The sequence below is a fragment of the Saimiri boliviensis genome, chromosome 16 (assembly GCF_048565385.1).
Source record: "Saimiri boliviensis isolate mSaiBol1 chromosome 16, mSaiBol1.pri, whole genome shotgun sequence".
Classification (NCBI taxonomy): Eukaryota; Metazoa; Chordata; class Mammalia; order Primates; family Cebidae; genus Saimiri; species Saimiri boliviensis.
Genome location: NC_133464.1, coordinates 15,093,041 through 15,098,878, shown reverse-complemented (window position 1 = coordinate 15,098,878; position 5,838 = coordinate 15,093,041). Strand labels below are relative to the sequence as shown.

Here is a 5,838-nt window from a genome sequence, read left to right as displayed (position 1 = left end):
GGCCTGGATTCCCCAGCAGGGTTGGCAGGGAATGAGGACTGGCCAGGGCCCCACTCCTCCTGCCACAGGGATCAGTCCAGGGTTAGGGACACCACCTGTGTTAGGACTCTCAGTACTTTCCTAAGAACTTGTACTAGAGCTGCTGAAGAAGAGGTGCTCTTTGTTCCCCAGGATCACATCAGAAAGACTGGGTGCTTCTGGTGGCCACCTTTATCATCGGCTGGGGACACTTGCCTAAGTAAGCCCTCACATTCCACTGCACTGGAAGCCAAATTCACTGCAGCCCTTTTCCTGCTGTGAGCAGAATGAATCTCCCCTTTTGCTTTTGGCTTAAACTAGTTGGGGTTGTTCTTTTGCCTACATTGGAAAAAAAAAAAAAAAAGCAACATTGTAATACAATGAGTACTACCCCAATGATGAATATCAACACCAGCAGGGTCATGCCAGCCCCAAAGTGGGGGGGAATAAAAGCACCACCACCCCATTTTAAAATGAAGGTCTGCTTGGTTTAACTCACCTAGAGGCTTCTACCTGATTTTTGCAGGTGAAACCAAAGACCAAGGCTGTTTAAACAGCCTTAAATTCTGCTATGAAACTCACTGGAAAACTACTTTATGACCCACTTCAGAAGTGACCGCCACTAAACTGGACAAGAGATACAAGGTCAAAACGAAGTTTATATTAGGTATGTGGAACTCAGGCACATAATTTGTCTAACAACTTTGTTAAAAGAAACTCCTATCATCTAAGAAATTACAAGCTACTCTTGATGTACAGATGACCAGCGGACACACTGTTCCCACCGACGATCAGCCACCTGCAGCACCCCACACCCCATCCACCCACCTGGGCCAGTGCTATTGCTGTGGGGACACTCTGGGACTCACATTCAGAGCACAGTTCGTGCTGCCTAGCAGGTAAAGCTAGGTGGAGCAGCCAGGTGTGAGATCTGGGATCCTCCCTCTTCAATCACCCTCTGTATAATGATCACAGCCTTCCCATGCTGCTAGCACGAATGACCTAATTAATCAGTCTTCTGCCAGCTCCAGACCCATGTTTCTAACTGCCTGTTCATTTCCTCCGCCCACAGTCCACTGATGTGAAATAGAATTCCTTATCTACATACGATCTTCACCTTCTATGCTATCATCAGCCCCAGGGACCTGGGTGTGCAGGGTGTGTTAATTCACCCCAGGGCACCTCCCTCCCTCCACTGCCATCATCACTGAAGCCTGCTCCCCTGGCACCTACAGCTCCCTCCCTCAAATCTCTCCTCCTCCCCACCCAGCCACTGAAGCCACAGTTCAGTCTGGCATCAGCTCTCACCTGGGCTATAGCAATGGTCTCCTAGCTGGGGGACCAGCCTCCTTCCTTTCCAGCCTAACTGCCAAACTGTCAACACCCAAAATGGGTCTCATTCTGCCACTTAAAATTCCCAAAAATGTCACATCACCTAATAGGCTAAAGCCCAAACCACTCAGCATGGCCCCGTGGGTGATAATAACAAGATAGTCTGGGACCAGATATTTTAGGTGCAGAGATGATCTGGTCCCGGACTACCTTCTTCAATACCATGCCTCTCATTCTCCTTCCTTCCCCCTTAAGTCCAGCAAAATTGGATTTCCTGTACTTTTCCAAACCCACTGTGCTAAAGACACCATACTTTCGAACATTCTGATCTGTCTGGATGCCCTCTGCCTTTAAAAGAAATTCTTCTATAACAGAGCTCAGCCAGCGTTTCCTTTATTAATCTTCAGCCGGCTATGACTAGATATTTAATTATTCCCTCCTCTGTGCTACTTCTTAAGCCTTTTACTTCCATAGATGCATTTTTTCCAATGAAATGTATGTGACACATGTGCCTCTGCTACTGGGCCATAAGCTCCCTGAAGACAGAGCTCTTAGTCATCTAATCCCAACGCCAGCACTGTACCAGACACATGACAGATCCCTCTTCAACTCTAAACACCATCCCCTATGCTTTATATTGGCTGATACAATACTTACTAGATATCTATTCAGATCAACACACATCTTTCTTCCCATCATTATGAAGGACTACCGGTTTTATGAACTATTAGGAATACTTTCCCAGCATCCAGCTGAGCAATTTTGACAGGTGAAATCCTGTTTTCATGGGAACTACTGAACCCACTAGAGGGGGTGCAGCAAAGAGGAATGTGGTAGAGCCATACAACACTGGGAGGGCACTAACAAAGGAGGAGGAGGGGTATTGCAGGGCACAGTCAGGCCTGGCACAGCCCCAAACACCAAAGGCAAAAGAAAGCAACAAGGAGGTCAGGCGTAGTGGCTCATGCCCGTAATCCCAGCACTTCGGGAGGCCAAGGAGGGCGGATCACTTGAGGTCAGGAGTTCGAGACCAGCCTGGCCAACATGGTGAAATTCCATCTCTACTGGAAATGCAAAAATTAGACGGGCATGACGGTACGCACCTTTAATCCTAACCCAGAAACACACAGAAAACTCCTCCTCCAACTCTCTTATGCCAACTAGCTTCCTGTCTTCAGAACCAGGAACTTAACGCTTAAGATTACAGTTTACATAGACTTTGGAATGAAAGGCTTTTCTAGCCTAGCCTCACAACTTAACCATGGTTTCAAAACTCACTTCTATACGAAAACATGCTAGGTTTCTAACCAACAAACTTATGAGTAAAATCTGGAATGCATTTGGGAACAGTCCATGTATTTTAAACTTTATTTCTGACAACTGAAAAGCTGCACTTCTCTTTGTAGCAAACAATGGTGACCACAAAAGTAAATTATCATAAAAATATTAATATATCCCTGATATGGTTTGGCTGTGTCCCCACCCAAATCTCATCTTGAATTGTAGCTCCATAATCCCCACATGTTGTGGGAGGGACCCAGCGGGAGGTAACTGACTCATGGGGGAGGGTGTTTCCCGTGCTGTTCTCATGATAGTGAGTCTTAAGAGATCTGACGGTTTTATAAAGGGCAGTTCCCCCGCAAACGATCTGTTGCCTGCAGACATGTGAGACGTGACTTTGCTCCTCCTTCACCTTCTGCCAGGACTGTGAGGCATGTGGAACTATGAGTCCCTTACATCTCTTTTTTAAAAAATAAATTACCCAGTCTCAGGTATTTCTTCACAGCAGTATGAAAATGGACTCATACAATCCCTTACTAGTTTTTGTCATGCTATTAGTTAAATGGCCACAGAATCTACACTTACATACCATTTTTGCTAAAATATCAAAGATCTCTGTAACACAATGCCTGGCAACACTCCCTCTTTTTCTTCAAGTGTACTTCCAAGTGGTTTCCATTTCTCACAAAAGTTAAATCACTGAAGACACCAATTATACCATGAAGAAAAATTTGAAAATATGAATAAAGAGAAAAGGCAAACGAGTTCTGGCAAAATTCAGGAACACTAACTTCTCATATCTCGTATCACTGAAAGAAAAGAAAAAAAGCCAGGCACCGTGGCAGGCACCTGTAGTTCCAACTTCCGCGGCTACTCAAGGCCGAGGCAGGAGAAACACTTGACCCGGGAGTTCAAGTCCTCACTGGGCAACATAGTGAACTCCCATCTCTGGAAAAACAGTAATAATAGAAAGGCAGTAGTAAAGGTCCATGTCCCTTATCCAAACATTCACAACCCAAAAGTCTCTGAAAACCGACAGTTTTTCTATCTCCTCTGGAGGTGAGATCCAAACTAATCGGAAAGCAGTTGGCAGCAAATCCTGAAATGATGTGCAGCTACTCACAGACTTGGTGCCAACAGGCAAACAGCTCCTCCCTCCACACTCCAGTCCTCTCATGGGGCGCTGGGCACAGCCAAGCATCCGCTCTTCAACGCTGTTGCTCACTATTGCCCCTAACTCACTTATGCATCTTGCACAGGATGAAAACTTTATTCAAAGAATGTATTATTTCAGTGACGACTGCCCTGCCAATACACTATGATTCTGTTGAAAAACGGACTGGTCCTATTTTGAGGTAAATGTTCATTCAAAACAGTAATTTTAAGTCATAATATCTGCACTTATCTGGCAAATCTCCTTCTCATCTGAAACTTTTAATTAAATCGACAGACTGAAAAGAAACACACAATGTAAGAGCTACATTAAACTAGACTATTTACCATATATTTATAAAAGAATCATCTAAAGGACAATTAAAAACAATTCTGGCCAGGCACAGTGGCTCACACCTATAATCCCAGCACTTTGGGAAGCCAAGGCGGGCGCATCATCTGAGGTCAGGAGTTCAAGACCAGCCTGACCAACTTGGTGAAACCCTGTCTCTACTAAAAACACAAAAAAATTAGCTGGGCATGGTGGCACATGCCTGTGGTCCCAGCTACTTGGGAGGCTGAGGCAGAATTGCTTGAACACGGGAGACAGAGGTTGCAATGAGCCGAGATCGTACCATTGCACTCCAGCCTGGGAGACAGAGCAAGACTCCGTTTCACAAAAAAACACCAGAATTCAGTCAGGCAGAATTCTAGCTGTTTGTCCTCCTCAGGTACCCACAGTCACTTCAAAGTTACCCAGAGCCTAGACACAGCCAGGACAGTGGTTCTGTTGTCTTGAGTGAATGTTCACTCTCTCATGGAGCATATGTGTGGGCCCCAGTCTGCAGGCGGTGACCCCTGTTTAGAATACAACTGGGCAAGGGAAAAGGCGCACAGCATGAGTGTAAGTGGAACACCACGGTGTGGGTATTCTCACTTAGCAACCTAGGCAAAGCAATTAACTACGTAAAATTCATTAAATAACACACTACTTTCCAACAGCATTGCCAGGGGTGGGAGGAGGAGAGTCATTTTGTTCTTTCTCCAAAGGCAAAGGAAAGCAGCAAGGAGGTCAGGTGTGGTGGCTCACATCTGTGATCCAAGCACTTTTGGGAGGCCAAGGTGGGTGGATCACTTGAGGTTCGGAGTTCGAGACCAGCCTGGCCAACACGGAGAAACTCTTTCTCTACTGAAAATATAAAAATTGGCTGGGCATGATGGCATGCACCTGTAATCCTGGCTACTGGGGAGGCTGAGGCATGAGAATCACTTGAACCTGGGAGACAGACATTGCAATGAGCCAAGATCATGTAACTGCACTCCAGCTGGAGCAAGGGAACAAGACTGTTTTTTAAAATGATGAGAAGAAGAAAGCAGCAAGGGTATTCTTTCTAACCAGCAGAGCCAAACAAGTATGTATTTCTGGCTGGCACTCCTCTGTCCTAAAGATGGGGCACGGCTGGTCAGGTGCAGTGGCTCACACCTGTAATCTCAGCACTTTGGGAGGCTGAGGCAGGTAGATCACATAAAGTCAGGAGTTCAAGACCAGCCTGGCCAACATGTAAAGCCCCATCTCCACTAAAAATACAAAAATTAGCCAGACACGGTGGCACATGCCTATAATCCCAGCCGCTCTGGAGGCTAAAGCAGGAGAATTGCTTGAACCCGGGAGGTGGAGGTTGCAGTGAGCTGAGATCACACCATTGCACTCCAGCCTGGGCAACAGAGTGACACTCCATCTAAAAAAAAAAAAAAAAGACAGGGCATGCCTTATATTAAAGGAGGCACAGAATCAGTTAAGACAATAAAACCATCATCATGAAAACCATATGGAAATGTGGTATGATACTTATGACACAATTCTGAATGAGAAACACTATAAAAAGTGTTACCTACTTTATGACTGCAATTACTTAAAGGTAAGTGAGTACGCAGACAACCGGCAAATGAAATAGGAAGAGCTACATATTCGAGTAGTGGGATATAGATGCTTTTGCTTTAAAAATAATTTAATAGACATACAGTAAAGATATTTTTCCAGATGAAGGGTTCCTA

At 45.3% G+C, this 5,838-nt stretch overlaps 1 protein-coding gene across 2 annotated transcripts in view; it reads right to left on the bottom strand.

The window, feature by feature from the left end:
- Window positions 1–5,838, bottom strand: part of STK24 (serine/threonine kinase 24) — a 127,179-nt gene that overhangs the window by 105,226 nt on the left and 16,115 nt on the right. The window lies entirely within an intron of this gene.